General features: G+C 43.0%; 1 protein-coding gene across 1 annotated transcript in view; it reads left to right on the top strand.

Moving 5' to 3' along the window:
- Positions 1–22,741, top strand: part of NEDD9 (neural precursor cell expressed, developmentally down-regulated 9) — a 174,615-nt gene that overhangs the window by 94,977 nt on the left and 56,897 nt on the right. The window lies entirely within an intron of this gene.

The raw sequence follows: 22,741 nt of genomic DNA, 5'->3' as shown, positions 1-22,741 counted from the left end.
TCTGGATGAACTAAAAATGTCCAGTTTCGGGGCCTACAAAGCTGAAGCCCAACTCTGTTGTGATCTAAGATTGCTGTGGGGTGAAACAGGAGGGTCACTGGACTCCCCTTTTCATTTTCCTCTTCTTAAATTCAATCTATTCTTAGGGCATAGAACTTAGAAGTAAATCTTATTATAAGCCTTAGATACATATTCAACTGTAATCAGTTTATGGAGAACTGGAAAAAGGCAATTTTTCTTCTCCAGACAAAACCCATGTCGCGATAGACATTGATTGACTATAGTTCCATGATTGTCTTTTCTTACTAGCCGATCAGCACTAGACCTACTGAATTACATATGCCCACACACCCAGGATCCTTGTTGCAAATTGGGAGTATATGCAGCAATCAGCATACGTATTTAGGTGAAAACCAATGCCTTTAACAGCCCTGGAAGCCCAGCTTTCTCCTCCAGTACCAAAATCATCTATATTATTATAAAGCCATTTCCTAAGCTGTATACAATAAAGTCAAGGTATAATTAATTATTAAGGCATTATGAAAGGATATTTGGGAAGGTGACTCCTTTTTGCAAAAACTTCTGACCTTATCCAAGCCTCAGACCAAGAATTCAGTTCATCGGTTTATCTAGTATGTTATAAGCACAAGAGCCATTTGTTCTTCACATGATAAGGTCAGATGGCATGTCGTAAGCCACTTCCAGGTTTAATTTTCTTGCAAAGACACATTTGCAGGGAGCATGCCAGAGAGAAATGACTGTGGCTGAAATAAAACAGTTGACATCAAGGAATACTGATTTCAGAAAGAGCGGCTGAAAGCAGAGCCAGAAATGCTGAAATTTTTATGTGAGGGCTGTTTGTAATCATAAGCCAGACAGGTGATTCCAGCATGCGCAGATTTCTTTGGCAAGGTGGTGTAAAAACCGTGATCAAAATCTCTACTCGACAGAAGCAATCCCCACTCCCATCTATTGATGCTTTTGCTCCTGATTCACAGCATTAAATGGTTCTTAAGCTGAATAAGAAGGTAATTCATTCCCTAAACACACATCAAGACGGTCCAGTCTTCCTGCATTCCTGTTGAATGCAACTGATCCACACCATTAATCTGCTTCCCAGACACTTCAAATGGCCTGACTCGGCTCCCTAAGCCAGTGAGGATGGAGATCAGACACCTCTCAGTCACGGTCATTGACGGAAGGTACCATTGGAAATTGCAACTGCCCACAGTTAGGCTTAGACCACTGATTACAATTTCCCATTTCTTGATGGAAAATATGAATCAATACAGTAGTTGAAGACTAATTAAACATCAATAAAAAGCAAGAAAGTTGTTTTTTAATAAATATACCTGGCCCAAAACCCTAGTGGCCAGAAAGAATAAATTCAGCTTCTTAGACAGCTTTCATCTCCAAAGTAGGATCCTCGGTTTCCAGGTTCACTATTGTCAGTGACTTTGTTGTCCATACAATGGCTTCTTTTCCAAGCGTTTAGGGCAGGGTTTCTCAACACTGGCACCATTAACACTTGGGGCCAGATCATTCTTTGTTGTGGTGCTGTCCTGTGTATTGTCATATGTTTAGCAGCATCCCTGGTGCTACCAGATGCCAGTAGCACTACCCCCTGCCCACCCTCCGCCCCTTTTGTGACAATCAATAATGTCTCTGGACATGGCCGAATGTCCCCTGGGGTGGGTGACACCAGTTGAGAACCACTGGTTTAGGCTAGTATTTAGTAAACACATTTCATCTGTCCCAATGACACCTCTCCCTCAATCCCTCACTCCTGAGCCCTCCAAAAGAATTGCCTCTTGTTCTGTTAAAAGGCGACCAGCTTTAGTTTAAACGATGTTTCCACTAATATTACTGGTCGTAAGTACAACACATTCATTGATTCAATTGCTAGTGCAGGATAGGGTTCTTAGAGAAAATTATTTCCATCCACACATACTGGACAACTAAAATTGAAAACTTTACACATTTGTTAAAAGAACAAAATAAGCTGAAGCCCAGAAAATACTATAGAAAAATTCAAGTAATAGAGAAAGTCAGGAAAAAAAAAAAAAGGATCTCTAAAACTCCTCTAAAATCTTACCACCCAGAAATACCATGTACTGATATTTGGTGAGCATTTCCCATATATCTCCCCTTATCCATATATAACTATAAAACCTGGTGGAGATACAGAAGTTCTTCTATAAAATACCCCAGGATTGGGCCGGGCGCGGTGGCTCACGCCTGTAATCCTAGCTCTCTGGGAGGCCGAGGTGGGCGGATTGCTCAAGGTCAGGAGTTCAAAACCAGCCTGAGCAAGAGCGAGACCCGTCTCTACTATAAATAGAAAGAAATTAATTGGCCAACTGATATGTATATAAAAAATTAGCCGGGCATGGTGGCGCATGCCTGTAGTCCCAGCTACTCGGGAGGCTGAGGCAGAAGGATCGCTGGAGCCCAGGAGTGTGAGGTTGCTGTGAGCTAGGCTGACGCCACGGCACTCACTCTAGCCTGGGCAACAAAGTGAGACTCTGTCTCAAAAAAAAAAAAAAAAAATACCCCAGGATTAATTATCCTGTGATTTCATGTTGACATTTACAATCATAAAATTATACTCATGTAATTTTAAACCTAAGGTATTCAACTTAATTTTCCTTCCATTAACAGATGAAAAAGAAACTGAAAACTGAGAAATTGATAAACTTCGGATGTTTCTTCACTGCTAGAGCTATTATTAATGGTTCTTAAAAGCTTCCTCTAATTTAAGAAAATGTTTATGCAAAACTTAAAGAGTTGAAGTTATTATTTTTTAAACTGTGCTTTTCACAATTGACTCCTTGATAGGAAAGATGAGGAAATTAGTTAACTTAGATTTTTTTCCACCTCCCTTCTCCCATTGCCAATGTGATTCGTTATATTAAAATATTTACATGTGTCTTCTAACTTCTCTTCTTTAGCCGTGCTTCCCACAGTTGTTTGGCCTCAGTTCTAATTTAAACGAATCCACAGCCTCTCAGTTCCTGAATTTTTTATTTTGATTCTTTTTTTTTTTTTTTTGGTTGGATTGGTTCTCAAGACACAGGTTTTATTTGCAAAAAGGACTCACACGGCTGCTGTCTTTCTTGAGCTTTTGAATCCTTGATAATATCTGCCTGCTGCTTTCTTACTCCAGTGACAGCTCTGCTGGAGGCGGAATCCTCGGTGACCCTTCCCTCACTCAAGCTGTGCAGACCCGCTCCAGCTGCTGGCCAGTTCCCCCTGCGGCGTCCCCGAGCCCACATGGGTGGCGGCCTAGCTCGGGGTGGGTCCCCGCTTCTGCTGCCGAGCCCCTAGGGTCTCTCTGCTCTTCCGGGAGAGGCTGCCATGTACCCCGGGCCGGCACAGGACACCTCCCCACCTCTCGAAGCGGACCCTTGCTCCTTGCCCACCGCCCTTCTTCCGCATCCGGGGACTTTCATGGCTGCCGCTTCCCTCTTCTACTCTGTTGCCATCGGGTCTAGAAGGCGGCGGTGGTCGTTCCCTCCCCTTTCCCTGAGGAAGCCACCATTTCTCTCTCTTTCATCTTCTTTCTGCCAGATTTCCCGTCTCAGGACCTGCAAGTTAGCTCTGCCTTTTGGGTGTTCCTGGTGACTACTGGGCACCAAAGAGGTCATTTTTGTATACTCCTAATATACACTTATTCCAAAAATGTGCATATGAAACAACCAAGACTTCATCGTCCCATGATTCCATATGGACATTCTGGTATGGATTAAGAAACACCCTTCTAGACAGGGACTTCTCCAACTTCTTCAAGAGGTATCACCCAATTTACTCTCATCTACTCTCACTTCCACCCCCCCCCCCAAATTTTGACTGTATTTTCGGTCAGCTTTACCCATCTTAGCACATGAAAAGACCAGACCGTATGAATAATTACCTTTTTTGATCATGGCAAAAAGCATCTCGAAACAGAATACCCTACACATCAAGGTCTTCAGTAAATATTTGTTGATAAAGGGGATGTCTTGAGAACTCTGTTAATATGTTCCAGGGCTCAGGAACAAAGGATGCATAAGGGAATGCCAAAAATAAGTGAAAGATATGCATATAGATTTTAATAATAATAAAGTTAGCCGAATGCTTCCCTGTGAATGGCACTGCTCTAAGTTGTTTGCATAAGTGGTCCTGTTCAATCTTTACAACCACTATAAAAAAGAAGATATAGTATCGTCCCTATTTTAAAGATGAGGACACAGAGACATAGCAGAGTTAAGGAATTTGTCCACCGTCACACAGCTAATAAGTGGTACAGTCTGAACTTGAACCCAAGACGACTAGGAGAAACTCTGATATCTACATAGATATCTACGAGGGAAGTGGACTGTTCCCCTTATTGACTGAGGTTTGCATGGTTTACAGAAGCATAAATTAGAATCGAGGTTAAGACTGAGAATGAACTTCCTTTCTTGAAAGTGATAGGGCTTCGTCCACCAAGAGAGGTGACAAGCTCCCCGTGTAAACGCCCCAGACAAAAATGGCACCTACCCACGTGTGACCTTAACACACTCTCTTCCAATCCAACCAAAGGATGAATTCATGATGTCAAAGGCCAGGAATGTGAATTGGGGAGGTGAAAATAACAGCTTGCTTTCACTTTCCAAAAAGCACAAGCCAGCCAGCCCAAGACGGCTCTCTCTGCCATGCACTCTGCAGCTCAAGAGGGCCGTGCATGTGCCAAACAGATTAAACACTGAAGGAATTTGATACCATCACTCCTGGGAGGGGTTTTTTCCACTACTCTCTAATCCAATGAAGCCTGGGCTGGCAAAGGCAGTTGAATTGAGAGAGTGACTAAATATGCAGAGTCCTTGGAGGTTAGAGTACAGTCTGTCTACAAGGAGAAGGCATTTTGCCTTCAGTCTGTCTGGATTTCTATTATAATATCTACTGCAGACTATTAATCATGAAGGCCAGACTTTTGAACCCCTTTGAATTGTTTTTCACTTAACGGAATTCTCCCCCCACCCCCACCCCCAGCCACACACACACATATGAAGCTACAAAATCTCGCCTGGTTATCTGATTTAAATTATTTTAAACATTTTTTATTATTTAATTTATTTTTGAGACAGGTCTTGTTCTGTCACCCAGGCTAGAGTGCAGTGGCACCATTATAGCTCACTGTAACCTCGAACTCCTGGGCTTAAGTGATTCTCCTGCCTCAGTCTCCCAATTAGCTAGGACTACAGGTGTGTACCACCACACCAGGCTAATTTTTTTTTTTTTCTCACTATGCTGCCCAGGCTGGTCTGGAACTCCTGTCCTCAAGCAATCCTCCCGCCTTGGCCTCCCAAAGTGCTGGGATTACAGGCATGAGCCACTGCTGCTAGCCAATTTTAAATATTTAAATAATAGTTTACCTAGAATATATATACTGCATTGAGCATATATTTAATGCTTTAAAATGGACCCAAACAAAAACAAAAATGCAATTACTTATGCACATCATGAATCATCAGAATTAAAAATTAGCCAAGGACTTATTGTTTGTTTCCTTTAGATTTCCTGTTAAAACATTGGTTACCTCAGATTTTCACTGTCAGGAATACTAATGGAAAAAATGGAATAACTCATTTTCTATAAGACAATTTCCATCAGATTTTATGGGGTGAGAGAATTTGGCCCAGAGTTTACACTTTAATGTATGATGTTACATTTGAAATGTCACTGATTTTATTTGTGACTTTCACATAGAGCAGATGTGATAATTTACAACACCATACCTATCTGAAATCTATGAATCTCTCCTCTTTGTTCATCCACAACCCTATTTTACATGTATTTAACTGGGCTTTAATGTATTTTATTCTTTTAATGAATCTATGCTGCACTTAACTCAGAATTTTTTATTTTAGTTTTCTGGGATGTGTGGATGGAAATGCTTTTCTCTAAGAGCCCTATTCTGGGATAACAACTGAAGCCAAATTGGAAATGTGGATCCATGCTGGTATCCAGGTTCCAGAATAGTCATAATTCCCCATTCCAACCACACATAAATTCCTAAACTTGCTTCAAGCAGAGAATCTGGGAAGTGAACAAAGTCTATGTTTTCCTTCTTCTACACTCTGAGGGGTGGGTTGTGTGTTTCCACCTTAGGGCAGGGAGGGAATCCAGACCACATGCTCTTGATTGCACAGTCGGGGAGAGTGAAGGGGGAGAGCAAACATCTAGCTAGGCCAGTAGAAGGTTGCCACCAATCTGTTGCCAATATAACTGCCAACATTTTCAAGGTGCAGAAAAAGTAAGTCTTTAAAGCAAAGCCCCTTTGGTGCTTTCTTCTTGCAAGTTTCTTACTAATTTCCTCCTGTGCTTCCCTGTTGATCTGAGAGCTGGAGCTTATGTACCAGCAACTCACAGCAAACAGAACCTTGGCTGGCAGGCCGCAAAGCGAAGGGCCTTCTTAAACCACAGACCTCTGCAGACCAGGTCTGGGCACCAATTTTCCACATTCCAAAATACTTAGAGCTTTTGATTTGTCTATTTATTTAAAAGAAATGCTCCAAAGTCAGATAAAATTATGGAATTTGGAGATACTTAACATATTTAAGATGGAGGTGTCCACTAGGAATGATTCTTCCAAGGAGATGAGTTCCAAATTTAACATCCTAGGGGTAAGACAAGAATCTAAACACATCACAGCAGTAATGATCATCTGGTGGTCTGCAGGCTTCACCACTGGGCCAAGGTGTTCTTTCACTGCACAGACTGTACTTGTTTGAGGATTTTAGTGGAGCAGGAATAAGGGGAAACAGAGAAAATGAAGTGAAAACAAGGTACAAGTTATCCATGACAACCACATACCCTGGATTTTCCATGACCGAGTTCATATAATCTCTCTGATTGTTCCCATAAAGGTGATCACACTTGCCAGGTTGTATGTCTCAGTTTTTAATTAGGAACATTTATTGCTCTTTGAGAGCTATGATTGTGCCGTGTTTATCTTTGTATTTCTGCTGCTTTACATGGCACACGGCAAATAAAAAAGGCTCAACCTATGTTGAATGAATGAATTAAAAAATGGATATGCTAATGAAATTCAAGAAAAATATGGGAGGATAATTATTAAGTTTTATTGTTTGCTCTCTATTGCTGATTTTAACATAAGCTAAAAATGAATGCAAAGACCTAGTTTTAAACCTGACTCTGCAGAGTACCATTGAGAAAGTTATTAAACCTCCCAAAGCTCACTTTTGCCATCTGTAAAATAGAGATAATAACTTCCCTTACTTAGCTTATGTTAGAGAGTTGTTATATAAACCAATGAAGACATTGAATGCAAAAATGCTTAGTAATCTGAAAACAAATCCACACAAATGTAAATTTTTATCATTATCATTACTAATCATCACTTCTCTAGAACTCTGGGTGGCTCAATCATCTCAAATTTTACCAAAAAGAAAACTGCTAGTAGCCACAATAAATCTCATGCCAATCTGAGCTTACCTTTTAAAATGGCTTCATTTTTATAGTTATTAAAAAATAACTCATAACATTTCATTCTTGGTCCCTGCAGTCAGTCAACCAGGGAATGATTAAATTTAGGGAATTATGGAGCACCAACCCAGGAATAATTCTTCAGTAACGTATATACACACAAACACACACACACACACACACACACACAATACCACATATCCTTTCAGCACTGAGAATGTTTGATATTAGGTATGAAGAACAACCCACAAAAAAATTGAGAAATAGCTTGCCTTCTGTGACCAACAAACTTTCTGTACCTTCTTACTCTTCAATACTGTCGTTACCCCCAGATGTCCAGGACCCCCAAGTTATTTAGGACCCACCATACATGTTCCTAAACTTGGACCACTTCTGCTAAGTTGGTTAATTCAAGCCCATTTACTCAATGCCCACGACTGGGCTGACAATGAACAAGGTGAGAAATCATCATCTTCTTCCTCATCACCTTTCCAATCTTCATCACTTTGTGCATATTTACTATGTGGCTTTACCTTCATCATCTCTCCATCTTGACAACACTATGTGAAACAAATACAATTAACCCTGTTTCACAGGTGGGCAACTTGAGACTCAGAATGATTAAGTTGATGTGGCAGTTTGGATTTAAAACCAATTCCTACTGATTCTAAATCCCATGTTTTTAACCATTTCACCCTGGTGGCAATTCACCCTGTTTCTATTACAGGAAATTGTTGGTGTGCTAGGCAAGAGGTTTACAACAAGGAGGAGGGGCTTCTGGGAGCTCTCTGAGTACTCTCTCTACTTTTGTTTATTGCTGTCAATCTGCCAATATATATATTTGAATGCTTTTCTATACATAGCCTACTATGCTAGGCCTGGAGGAATATAAAGAACTAATCATTTTTATAATGTAAGTGACTAATAGTTATTTAATTCCCTTTTCTAGGATTATCTGTGTTTTAAAAGAAAGGCTATATACTATAAGCCAAATGGGTGAATTCCTAATGGTACAATTTCTGGGACTGTGGCAAGCAGATGGGGAAGAAGCTTTGTTTCTACAGTGGTGTGCATGTGTGTGTCAGGGCCAGTGAGTCACTGCACTAACACCATACCATCCACGTAAGCAGCCCTCTAACCTAATCATCTCTCAAAAGGTTTGATCTTGCTGGCATCATTCTCAATATCTTTATCCTAGATGTAAAAATGGCTAGTTCATATTAATATTTGGTTAGTCTGTCTTAAAACTTAAAGTCTTAAAGAGATGACTTGTTTCTCCTAACTCTAGTAGAGGGGTACATTTCAGACCACACATGTCTGCTTATTGTTTGTTTTTGCAAGGTGTCTTTTTTTTTTTTTTTTTTTTTTTGAGACAGAGTCTCACTTTGTTGCCCAGGCTAGAGTGAGTGCTGTGGCGTCAGCCTGGCTCAGCGTAACCTCAATCTCCGGGGCTCAGCGATCCTACTGCCTCAGCCTCCCGAGTAGCTGGGACTACAGGCATGCGCCACCATGCCTGGCTAATTTTTTGTATATATATTTTTAGTTGGTCAATTAATTTATTTCTATTTTTGGTAGAGACGGGGTCTCGCTCAGGCTGGTTTCGAACTCCTGACCTTGAGCAATCCGCCCGCCTCGGCCTCCCAAAGTGTTAGGATTACAGGCGTGAGCCACCATGCCCGGCCGGTTGCAAGGTGTCTTTTTTTCCCCTTTCCATCAAGAGCGTACAAACAAAACTCCGCTGTAAAAGCAGTCAATTTTTCTAATAGCAATGCATGCCTTGAGCTCTAAGATTAGATCATTGTACATACTAATAAAATTATTCCTGGTAGTACTCCTTTGTAACGCTGGTGTTAGGAGACAAGACTAAAACTCATCCTGAGGGTCCATCAAGCCTGTGTAGGGGCCTGCTGTTTTCAAGGGTACGATCCAGTGCTTAATGTGCAAGAATCTGAAATGATATGCTCTTTTAGAAACTTGGGATTAGCCATTTCTGCCCCTTTCCCAAGCTGGCCTTTGGAAGTGAACGGTCTTTAAGCGCAAGTGAACTGGAGAATGTTTCTACGCAGCTACTTTCAGGTGGAGAGAACCTTCTAGGATACCTCACTTTCCAAACAGCACTCCCTGCAAGGTTATAGAGAAAAGGCAATGGAAGGAGGCCTTCTGCTGCCAGAGGGTCGTATTTTGCAAGGCCACTCAGCCTGCCTGGCGTCATTGTCATCAGGTGAGGAGAGGTGAGGCCACCTTACCTGGCAGGGAACAAAGGCCAGGTGTGCTTCCCTCCTTACCATGAAGCTGTGTCCTGCTCTTTCACACAGACTGTTCTAGACCCCCCTCAATCCTGCCCAAAGTGACTCCACTGGGTCCCCAAGAAAAATACCAGCAGCGCCAAGTTCTAGCAGAGAGGGGGAATGAGGTGTATGTGTTTTCTGGCTTCACACTGCAGGTCTTCGAGCTCCTCTCAAGACAGAAACAACCTGAGCACTGCCAGAGACTGATGAAGTAACAAGCAACCTTTCCCCCAGCCATGGACAAGCCTCGCCTTGCTCTGAGGCACAATCGTCTCTGAAAAGTTTATGGCTCTGTGTCCTCCAACTCAAGGGACATTAGCCCTGTGGGGGAGTTTAATGCCCTTACTCAGCCTCACACTGACTTGGAGGAAAGAGCCACCAGTCACTGATGTGTCATGACGTGCATGTCTTTAGTTAGTTCATAACCTGCAACCTTTGGTCCAGATTATAGGAGATGAACTCAGATTGTGAACTGACTTCCAAAGCAGGTCAAATAGCAAAAAGAAAGAAAGAAAAGAAAAGAAAAGAAACAAAGAAAGAAAGAAAGAAAGAAAGAAAGAAAGAAAGAAAGAAAGAAAGAAAGAAAGAAAGAAAGAAAGAAAGAAAGAGAAATCTTCTTCAGATCAATAACTGAGTGACCTGAAATTTAAATGTAAAACATGCATCAAAACCCACAAAACCACTTCCTTTGAAATTCTTGCTACTTAACATGTTACAGCATTAAGTGAGCCATGCTCTAAGCAAAGTTCAGAGAAAAGCATTCACACCTTTTACAGAAGAGTCAGCCAGTCACAGTGCTGGGGCCCAGCTCTCACACTGTTACCAAGAAAAATGCTGATGTGCAAGCCACCATGCCCTGGTTAAGCCCTTGAGCCTTCCTGGTAGACATGTGCTACCCTTAGAGAGTCTCATAGCGTAATGGTCTGAGTCCTGTAAAAATGCAGTTACACCAAGAAGTCACTCTTGTGTATGCTTACAAGATGCTGTGATAAAATTTGAGTTTGTCTACCTTCAATGTGCACTTTGGTTTTAGATGGATCATCTAGAAAAGGCTCCGTCATTGTATGCTTTAAGAGTGCAGTACTTGGGTTCTTGAGTTCTTGGCTGGGTGCAGTACCTCATCCCTGTAATCCTAGCAGTGGGAGGCTGAGGCTGGAGGATCACTTGAGCCCGGGAGTTTGAGGTTGCAGTGAGCTATGATGATGCCACTGCACTTTATCCAAGGCGACACAGTGAGATTCTGTCTCTAAAAAAAGAAAAAAAAGAGTGCAAGTCCATACATAGCTGTGATAGAGCCCTCTTTCTTCTAGCCTTTAACTTTTTCGGGATATTCGAACTCCATAAAAGGTTATCATTTGCAATTATGATTAATTATTTATATCTTGCTGTATGTAAATGGAGGGTAGAGTCAGTGTCCAAAGCAATAGATGGACCAAAGGACATGTTTCCATGAGCAAGGGACAAATAACTAGGACAGAAGACCAGGAATAAAACAAGATAAGCTTTGACGCCACACAATTAAACACACACACACGAAGCATCTACGTCATGCTGGCATCTTCGGGGCTGCTGCAAGGCAGAAATGAGAAGCCCTGGTCCCCAGCCTGTTTAGAGCTTTGCCTGAGCTGGGCTCTTTTGCTGCATTGGAGTTCAAGTCTGCAAATCTCTTAGTGCTTCCTTGGGAAAAGAGAACCGAAGATAAAATTAGAACAAAAAGGGAAAAGTAAGGAGCAGTGTTTAGAGTGGTGACATTGACAAAAAGAAGCAAAGTTCAGAAAAATGGTTTATTTGGGGGACTATAGAGACAGACCTGGACTAGGACTCCAGAGACCCGCAGGCTGATTCCAGGCTGTGAGCCCTCGGGAGGCCCCTCCTCTCTCTAGATCCTAGTTTTCCCATTAGATAAATGAGGAGGGTAAGACTACACTGGGGGCTCCAAACTAGGGGTAATTTTGTCTCCTAGGGGTTATTTGCAACTGTCTAGAGGCAAATTTTGTTGTCAGAAATAGGGGAGATGAAACTCTACTGGCATCTACCGTGTATAGGCCATGGATGTTGCTAAACATCCTAAAATGCACAGGACGGGCCACAATGAAGAGTTATCCGTCACAGCATGCCAATAGTGCCCAAGTGGAGAAACCCTGGGCTACACCATTGGAAGGGTCTATTAATCCCTAATAATCCAGGTGGTGATTCGTTGTGCCCCAAAAGAGTATCCGTCTGGAACCAAGAGTCCAGTGGCCATATGTTGCAGTTTCCCAACACCTGAGAGCCAAAGTGACCCATGACACTTATAACTTTTGCCTTGTTTTCTGACATTCAGGAGCATGTGTCCAACACGCTCAGAGGTTGAACAAAGCTACTCCAGGGGAGGGTTGGCCTGCAGTGAAGTTGGTAGGTGCATGGAAGTGGATTGGTCAGCAAATATGCCGTCCACATGGGGCTTCTCTGAGTTTGCACGAAGGACAGGATGTCATTTATTGACACTAAAAGGCTACTGCAAAGGCTCTATTGAATCCAGAGTTTGTAACAAGTATGTAAGAATTAAATATTAAAGAATACTATGAAAGAGATACCACCCACACTTCTTGGTAATCATGTAGCGAATACAGCCAACAAGAGCAGAGGTGCTCCTGGGGCGTTAGAATGGGCTGGAGAGTTTCTAGGAGGTTGCCAAGGGTTACAGAACTGTTCCGCCCTCCTACTGCAGACAGCGGAGCCAATGGGGGAAGTTCTCAACAGGAAGATTCCAGCCTGAGCAGTTGGGGCCCTGCCTTGTCAGGTGCTCGGCTAGGAAAGGTTGCTCTGCAGAGCAGGGCCAGGTGGCTTGTGCATCTGCCTGCATTCCCCTAACCTTCCGAGGCTTGAAATATCCCCTCAGGATCCCATTGTGTTATTGCTGTTCAGTTAGGACACCCTGTGCCCTACCACCCTCTCCAAACACCTTATGCAGTGACTTGTGAAATTCTTCTTACTTTGCTGGGCCAAGACGAGGCCCTGCAGGCACGCGGAGGGGGTGTCTGGTGGTGCTACTTCCATAGCCCTGTGGAAAATGTAGCAAAAACTATTATTAGGAGAGTTGGAGAATACAGGTTCCCCTCAACTTCTGCCCAAATTACTGCAGTGGCCTCCTAACTGGTCTCCCCACAGCTATCCAATTCCCTTCCAATCTCTCCCCACCAGTGCAGCCATGGTGGGTCTTTTACACTCAAAGCTAATTATGTTACACGCCTGCTTAAATTCATAGAATGAATTGTGGTTCTCTGGAGATTAAGAGAAAATTCCTTAATGGATCCCAAAAGGCCTTGCATGAATCCAGCGGCTACCTGCCTCTCAAGCATAACGTCCTACCAGCTCCCTCTGCTTCAAGTACACTGAGCTACATAGATGTTCCCCGCTCTCGTCTGCCACAGGGCCTTTGCACATGCTGTTTCAGCTGCCTTCTATTCTCTTCCTCCCAGGCCCTCACCACCCCTTACTGCCTGATTAATTCTATTCTCCTTTCAGAGCTCAACTCAGTCATTGCCTCCCTCACTAGGTCATTCCTCATATACGACCTTTCATGGCAACTTGAATCTCTTCATCATAGCTCTTTACACAATGACAATTTCACACTAATTTTATGCATTGGTGTTCAATCAGCATCTACTGAATAAACAAATGAATGAATGAATCATTTCCTCCTGGGGTGGACTAGACCCTCCTATTTCTGTCTCTTTAGTGGTTCCATCCTCTTAGCACAGGAAGCTGTTGACTTTTATCTCTGCCTGTAAGAATCTTCCTTCCCTGCCAAACCCAGTTCACCTGCCCCTTTCTTCATGAATTCTTCTTTCATCTTCCACTCCTCACAGAATTTGTCCCTCTCTGGGATCCTGTAGCATTTTATTTGTATCTTTTCACACTTTGCCTTGAGTTAGCATCAGCTATGACATGTTAGTCTTCCCTTTGGGACTTTGTACTCTTTTTAGAAAAGAGACTCAACCCAGAATACTGTTCTGTAAAAGCAGCATGTGCTTAATAAACATTTGTAAAACTGAAATGTCCCTAGGTAAATTTCAAGTGACAGGAATAATCTCAGGTGGCAATTCTAAGATAACACCAATACCAGTTTCATTCCAGCCACTTGGGCTTCTAGAAGAAGATATAGCATGTAGGTGGGAAGAGACACTCTCTCTGTGGAGAGAGAGAAGCTAAGTGTGTTGTAAGAGTCTTCTAATTAGCAGCAGGTTACAGCATCCTTGGGGCTGGATGGGGTTTCTCCTCTTCTTCCAGATGGCTGTCACAGCAGTAACGACTTCTTTGCATGTAAGATGGTCAGATTTAGCAAATAGAAATTCAGGGCTCCCAGTTATGTTTAAATTTCATATAAACAACAAATAATTTTTTGCACAAATATTTCCCAAGTATTTCCTGGGATATATTTATACTAAAAAAAAATTCATGGTTTATCTGAAATTCAAATGTAATTGGGCATCATGTATTCTTTCTGACAAACTCAACCATATACTTTTGACATGTATTTGAAGAGGCCACAATATTAACTTGTGAACAGTTTCAAATGACAATCTTGAAAGAAAAAAAAACAAACAAGCATCAGTACAAAAGGATCAGATGTATGTAATTCTCAATGTTTACTTATTTGTCTACCCGCCTGTAATATCACTGTCTGAATCATTATTGTCCTAGAGGGCGGGTGCTGGATCTATTCTGTTCTTTTTATAGAATCCTGATGTTACATTCACATGTGCACTTAAAGTGTACTTGTGTGGCTGCCTATTATGTCCAAAAAGAAGGAATGGACTTCGGTAACATAATAGTTTTTACAATGTTCCCACACAAGATTTAAATTCCAAAATGATACCATAGTTTCCCGCATTTAAACTTTACATTTAAAACAACAACAACATTGCATTGTTTCAGGACAGGAAAAAAAAAATAAAGAAAATAATAAATAAAAAATAAAACAACAACAATAGCAATAAAGTCGAAAAGTGGAAACCAGTTTTGAACATTTTAAATAAGTCAACATGAAAGTTCAGGTTTTCATTCAAATGCAGTGTGGGTTTGTCCCAGGCCATGGTGTTGTGCAGGGACAGAAAAGGTACAATTTGCCTGGGGAATATAGGAGGAGGAAATAAATTTGCAAGCAGGAGGAAATAAAAGTGAATAATGAGACATACGCCCTGATCAAATTTTGCCTTCAGAAATACCACCTGCTGCAGTGCCCTTACTCATGGCAACCTTAGTGGAAGAGGCCAGATGCCTACAAGTAGGGAGGCTTTGCTTGATTTCATTATATCTTTACCTCCCTTACAATCCTGCAAGGTGATACTTTTTTTTTTTTATTTACAGGGATTAAAACTCAGTTTGATTCAACAAGTCTTTACAGGTTTAATGACTTGCTGAATGTGGCAACTAGAATGGGAACCTGTTAGGACTGAAATCCATGCATTTTCTTTTGACCATAACGTGATCCTTGTCTAAAGGTTCTTAAAAGACTATGACCTGGCTTCCTCGTGACTCAGCTGTTTGCAAGACTCTTAGATCATTGAGACAAACTTAAACATTCTCATGTCCCTACTGCTTCCTCAGAAGATAATGTTTTGTTCCTAGGCAACCATCAGTAAAGCATTAAGAACATCTAGCAAAAGTCTAATATTCCCCAAAAGAATGATTTCTTGGTGAAATTTGGGAGGAAAAAATATATTCCTATCAATTCCTTCTCTCTGTGTCTGATTTGTGTGTGTGTGTGTATGTATGTGTGTTTTCTTAGAATATATAAAATATGCATGTTTAAAGAATATTTAGACTCTGGGGGTACAAAACCAATTTGCTCAAAAACAAATCCTATATTTAAAAGATATTTAAAAGCTTTTTTTTTTTCTGGGAAAATAGAACTATATGCTAGGAATCCGTTTCTCTTCCCTACTTGTGATTTCCAACTTTGCATATTAAGATAAAAATGCTTTGCTTGTGCAGAAGGCTCTGTATGAATAAATCGTGTAACTGACATGCAGCTAAGATGTCTATTTCCTACTGGCTCCTTTTTTGATCCCTATAGGGTTTCTTTGACCATGGTAGGGGGTGCTTCCAGAAGGCATGGGAAAAGGTCAACCGTAACTTCCAGGGTCTTCAACGCCAATTTGCAGCGAATCATGTTTTAGTGTGTATCTGTGATGGGGGTGGGTGGGTGGCTGTGGGCACTGTTAATCTGTCTGAAGGAGGGGGAGGGCCCACTCAGACCCACAGAGAATGACACGAACACAGATTTTGCAGGGGCATGCAAAATAAGCACCGACAATAAGTGAGTTACCACGAAGTAGGGACGTGAGAGCTGGTTCAGATATTTCAATAGGCGCCCACTGCTCTTTTGCTTGATTGACACCTTCTTAGAGCCTCCCAAAGCCCTTTTTGATTTTGGCATTCTTCTGTATTCTCAGCTCTCAGTGGGCTGGAAGGTTCATGACACGCTCAGGCTGGAAGAAAATGAGAATTCCAGTAGGCTCTAGAGAGGCCTCCCCGGGCACTGCTAGGAGTCAGGGCACACTGGAAAGGAAGATGTGGCGGAGACACACACACCACAGCACGCGGGCTGGAGACGCAGCTCTGGTCGCCATGGCGAGGCCGGCACACAGCCTGTGTTTGACAGGAGTACAACAGCACAGCCTCGAGCCTTGGGGTGGAGGCAGCACGCAGCCATGCTTCGGCGTTTACGGGACATGCATGCACGCACACACGCGCACACACTTGCAAACGGAGGCGTGAACAGCGCAGAGCCCCCACTCACACCAGGGCATTGGGCCACTCCTGGAATCGAGAAATCAGTCAAAGACTCTGAGGGCAACTAGAACACTTCTTCTTTTAGAAACACCAGAGAAAGGGTCGTAGTCTTCAGATAAACTCACCTGTTCCTGGTTTTGCTTTGTTTCCTCCCTTGTAACATGGTTCCTAAACGCCCAGCGTAGTTGAGCACCTGTCTGCGGGGCTCAAAGCTTTCGTGGGTCACTGGGAACGAGCCCAGTGAGTGGAAAGGACTGGAGTCGCCTGGGGAAACCTGGAGTCGGGGCGGAACCGGCCCTACTGCTTTGGCAAATCATTTCTACAGAAAGTAAACAGGCCTCAGTTTTTTCACCTCCGAAACTGGGGTCTCGATATGAGAACTGCCCACTTTAGTGGGGAGAGAGAGAACTATGAGCGATGAAGATGCTTCAGGACATAACTTCTTATGAGGAAAGTTGTTATTTGCCTCTGCAAGTACGGATCGGAGCTCTTCACTTAGCTAAGTGACTGTCTTAACTATCCGGACTCTGGTACCCCTGTGTGTTTGATATTAGGCCTGCCGGAATGTCCCCATCATAGGGCGCTAATAGAGGGCAAGAGACAAAGATAGGTGATTTCAACAAAACAACCACCACCACGACACGACACCTTTATTAGTCTCTGTAGCCACTTATTCCCTGAAAGGTTAGTATAGGATTGACTACATTAGTTACATTTGAATTGACTTTTCCATGTTAAGAGAATTAAGATCAAGGTAATGAAAGAATAGCCAACCAATTTTTATACAACTTTATTTTTTAAACAGTGGGATTTATTCTTCCCATTGTAGATTATATTTCCTTAACATTCAGATTAAACAGCCACTTATCCCATACCCATCATCCCCTGAAGTCTTCTATAGCAGCAAAATGCTGGAGACATTTTTACAGGTGGAAAATCCAGGCATAGTACCTAGAGAAATTAAAATATGGAACATTGATTCCAAGTTCAGGATTAAAGTTAAAGGTGGTAAGGAATTTGCAGGTGTGTAATTTTATTCCCCAGCCTAGCAAGAAGAATCTTTTCATGTTGTTAACTGAGGGGTTCGGCCTGGGGCCTTGTAAGTGGATTTGCTAATGGGGACTCTAAAAACATCCCGGGATGATAAAGTTTAAAGGAAGGAGAGGTGGGTGTGAAAGGTTGCACTCACTTCTGGAATCTCAGAGCTGAAGCCACAATGCATTCCCAATACCTCTATCCCAAGGGAATGGTCATTGCTGTCGCTGGACTCAGCTAACAAGCCACTCTTGGGTACCTAGAGAGGAGTGATCCCCACTGGGCAAATGTCAGCAGAGAAGGGCGTGCCGGGGAGAGGGTGCCAGAGGATTCTCTGGTCATACGAATGGCTGCAGAAACCATCTTCTGTAGATTCAGAATGTGGCTCTGGGAAATTAGCAGCTCTGCTCCTGCTGCATGTTAAGGACACTTGAGGATGTTTTTCCTTAGCATTTATGATGCTGAGGAAAAGAAGTGACTTTGGAAACCATCCTGAGAAAGAAATTAATGGAGGGTGACATGTGCATTCCAGCAAGGCCAGCCTACAATTGTCTTGTTTTCATGGTGTGTCAAATTAAATTCGGGCTTTGGCAACTGAGCTTGTCATGGGGCTCTCACTCTCATCTGGGGCCAGCATCTCACAGGCATTTACCACCTTACACCAGCTTTGACCTCCTAGGATAAGGGCCAGTTGGGAGAAAGACCAGCAGAGGCTCAGTCCTCTCCTAGTTCAACCTTCCCTCTTTTCTCTATAACCTTTGCTCTTCCGGTGGATGTTTGTACCTTGGCCACCGCTGTCCATGTGCACAGCTGTTCCTGTGGAGTGACAGGCAGAGGATCCACCACCTCAGGATCCAGACGGTGGTGGCCCAGGCACTGCTGAGGGTTGGAAAAAGCAGGGAAGGACCTGGCCATGACAGGGACCTCTGGGGGCTATTCATCTGAGCCCCACACTCACCACCTGTGTACCAGGAGGGCAAATCCAGCAGCAAGAGCCAGAAGGAAGCCCATACCACCAGGCAGAGCAATCTGTTACCTACTGACCGCATGACCACCTACCATGAGCAGAGGGCTATCAAAACAGGCATAAAATAGTTATGGAAAACCTACTGTACGCATTTACACAGTAGCTACTGCTGGGCAACACTGAGAGTCATCCTCTAATAGGCATTCTCCTCTTCTTTGTCATGGAATGACTGCCCAGAACAGACTACATTTCCCAGCCTCCCTTGCAGCTAGGTGCAACCATGTGACCAAGGTCTGGCTAACAGCATGAAAACAGAGGTTCTCTGTGCACCTTCCAGGGAGGAGGCACATTTTTTTCACTCCCTTCTTCCTTCTTGATGGCTGGAAGGTGATGTCTTGAGTTTGAGCGGCCTTGAACCTTGTGTTGAGGATGTCAAAGCACAAGAGAGGAGGGACTTGGGTTTCTACAGACTCTATGAACCCTCAGCCAGCCTGGGACTTCTAGTGAATGAGAAGAAAATTAGCTTCCATATAGTTTAAGCCCATTCTTCTAAGATTTTGCTGTCACTCTCAGTGAACCTCAGCCCTATAGGACTGAATAAATTTGTTTTATTCGAGTCCTCAACTGACTGGATGAGGAGTTGCCCACATTATGGAGGGCAAGCTGCTTTTCTCAAGTCCACTGACTTATATATGAACTTCATCTAAAACATCCTCACAGGAACATCCAGAATAATGTTTGACCACATATCTGGACACTGTGGCCCAGTCACATTGACACATAAAATTGGAACTGGCATGTCATTGTCATGGATAGGTGGCTCTGGGAGCTGGGGAGAGAGAGAGAGGAGAGGAAGAAGGCAGAGCCTGAGGAGCACCCCTATTCAGTGATCCGGTGGAGGACAGGGCAGGTAGCTGGCAAAACAGACCAAGAAGACACTTTATCACATCCTCAGAGACCAGCACAACAGGGGGAGCCATGTGCAGGCAGCAGAGCCACCCCAGGATCGGGGGTCCCCGCCTCCCAGTGAGCAGCTCACCAGAACCAGGGGAGAGCTGAGCAGGGCTGGCACTCCGGGGGCTCAGTGCCAACCTGAACCTGACCTTCCCCTGCTTCTGGACAGGGCCGAACTCAGGGCCAAAGGCTCTAACGGCTTCCACGGTGAAGAACAGGGGCCACAGAGGCCAGGACCCTGAGCAGCCTCACACTACAGCCCCTTCCCCATCCAGGCTGTTTTCCAAGAGCAGAAAATGTAATACCTGTTGCTGTTTTCTGGTTGTTTTCCATAAAACAGCAATTTCCTTATTAGGAACCAGTTGGAGGATATATATTAATAGAGCTATAATGTTCAAAGGCAATAACAGGGTTATTAAGCATGGGGTTTGACTTGAGACCAACAAGCCTTGGTTAAATCCTTGCTGTGTGACCCTGGGCAAGGCAGTCACCTCTCTGAGCAGCAGGTTCCTCGTCTATACTGGAGGATTATTAATCCCCATCTAATTAGTCGTTACAGAGATTAGAGGATGCATCTAGCTATGTCTAATACATGATCCCTACATGGTAAATACAAAGGAATAATCTTCCCATCTCTGTTGGACCTTGTTTCTCATCTATTTCTAAAAGCCTTCTAAAGCATCACTAATGCTCACCCCAAATTTTGCTTTTCTTTTCTATATTTTATTATCATTTTTTTGGCTATTATCACTCCATGTTCCCTCGAAAGTGTTAAATGTGTACATGTGTTCATGCAACTGAAGTAATCTTTTGAAATACATACAAAAATGTTAATAGCCAATCTCACACTTGTTTTAGCCTTTGAAATTGAGTTGAAAATAAAAAATGCATGAAGTCAGTTATAAAGTCTTATTGCCAGACAGAAATTAGATGAGTGATTGCCAGAGGTTTAGGGGTGTAAATGGAAATGGGAGTGACAGTTGATGGGCATGGAGTTTCTTTCTGGGGTGATGAAAATGTTCTGGAGTTAGATAGTGAGGATGTTCATACAACTCTGAATATACTATAAACCACTGAAGATGGTGAACCACTTCAAAATGGTGAGTTTTATGTATGTGAATTATATCTCAATAAAAACAAATTACTATTGCCTGGTTCAAACAGGGATTGATTGCCTACTTCTATGGGCAACAATTATTTTGCAAAGATGAGATACTCACCACCAGACAAGGCTCTGTTGGGGCTTTGCACGTGGCGGACAATGGCGCCACGATCCCAGGGTTGAACCGGGTGGCACTGGATATGAGCGTAGCACTGTCCAGGAAAAAGCACTCGTCAGCAGGGGCTGGAGGAAACTGCAAGGAGAGGGTGAGACTTGAGCTGAGGATACAGGGAGGAATGGATGGGCTTGCAGAGGTGGAGTAAGAGACATTCTAGAGAAGAATCCAGAAGGAGGGAGAGATCACAGTGTTCTCTTCACTTTGTTGTTGTTATTTTAAATTTTCATTTCTTACTGCAGTGTTTTGAAGGGGAGATGAGAAGCCCCATCTCCAGGGCAAGGGAGTTGGGAGAAGAAAGCTTCTTCAGGGAAGAGTCCCATTAGACAGTCCTTTGCCAATCAGACCTTTTCTTGATGTGGGAGGGCGCAGGACGCAGTCACCTGAAGCTCTTGAGCCGTGGACAGTCGCACATCATTCATTCTGATGCATTTGGACACTCACATCCTAAGTCACATAATTTGGGGTCAAGAGAGCCTCTTGGAAAGAAAACATTTTGACTGGTGGGGCCTTTGCAGCCATTCATGTATAAGAGTTGCCTAAAGTCTGTCTGGAAGGAATGAGTTTTCTTTGTGTCAAGCAACAGAGGGGGAATTTCCTAGGCAGCCGGAAATGACGTGGGTGTGAAGTGAGAAACCTCTCTTTTTTCATGAGCTGAGCAAAGCCAAGGTGAAGCAGGAACAAAACGAGCTGATATTTGGGCCTTAAAAGCCACCTTGAAAGTTCAAGGCAAGTTTCATTGGCTAAACCACGACATGTTGGGAGGCTGTGGTGAAAATGTTGGCACAAGGTCTTGATGCCTCTGTAAAATGCCATGGCGTAGTGGCCGAACTGCCATGCTAGGTCACCGGTAGAGCCCAGGACGTGGAAGGCCCCATAAAGATGCTTCATGCCTGGGACCTGGAGTGCATCTGCCTTTGCCTCTCAGTGGGACCAGAGGTCCGGTGGGTGAGGCTGTCAGCGAGGGTGGGAGAGACTGAAGCAGCCCAGGGACTCCCCTAACCTGAGGCCTCTCCCCTGCTGGCCTGGGCCAGCTACACAAATGTCACCAATATCAATATTCTTACATTCATTCCATTCTACTGTGATGTTTTGTAAGCTCCCTCTTTGTGTGATGGAAGTCTGGGTCCATGGCATGCTTTTAACCTTTGGTATTAACATTATTTTGTTAGGAGTGTAGCATAGTGTGACTGCTATTTAAATAGCCACCCCTGTCCAGGACACCCTCCCTGAAAAAAATACTGTCTGCCCTGAAAAGAAGTGGTTTGGCATAGTGAAAGTTTTTAAACATCCATTTTCCAGATGGATCGCTTTGTTAAATATATTTTAAAAAGAAAAGAAAAGAAAAAAGAAAGCTAAACCATGTGGAATGCTCCTAAGTGAATATTATTGTTTACCAGACTTCTTATTCCATCTTATGGCATTTTATAATAAAATATCAGCAAGCTCATAAAGAGGGCTTTTTTTTTTTAAGGTCCATAATCTTTCTAACCATAACAAAACGGCGGTAAATATATTGTACAAGAGCGCAATGGAAAAATGTGCTAAAGTATTTCCATAAATCAAATGTAGCACTTTGGCATTGGCTCTAAAGCATTAAATTTAGTAAATTAGAACCAGATGATTTTAAAATAGAAACTTACATAACTTTACGGTGTGATTTTTTTTTTTTTCCAACACAAGTTTATCTTCATGAAGTCACTTTGGCTGCTACCGTAATAGGTATTTAAGAAGCGAGGGAGCGTCTGGGTAGTATACATCTTTGCAGCTCCCACAGTGCCTAGAATTATGTTGGGCAATTAGTAAGTATCGGTGGAGGGGTGAATGAAATCTCAGCAGGGATTAACAAGTACAAGTTAATTGGCAAGGAAATGTAACATAAATATTTATACGGATCTACAGGTAGACAAAACACTGCTGCCCCACACATAATAGGAAAAATATGTCTTGCTTTTCCTTTCATTGTTAAA

The sequence above is a fragment of the Microcebus murinus genome, chromosome 15 (assembly GCF_040939455.1).
Source record: "Microcebus murinus isolate Inina chromosome 15, M.murinus_Inina_mat1.0, whole genome shotgun sequence".
NCBI classification, from domain to species: domain Eukaryota; kingdom Metazoa; phylum Chordata; class Mammalia; order Primates; family Cheirogaleidae; genus Microcebus; species Microcebus murinus.
The sequence above is the reverse complement of the archived record's forward strand: the minus strand, read 5'-3'. Positions and strand labels throughout refer to the sequence as shown.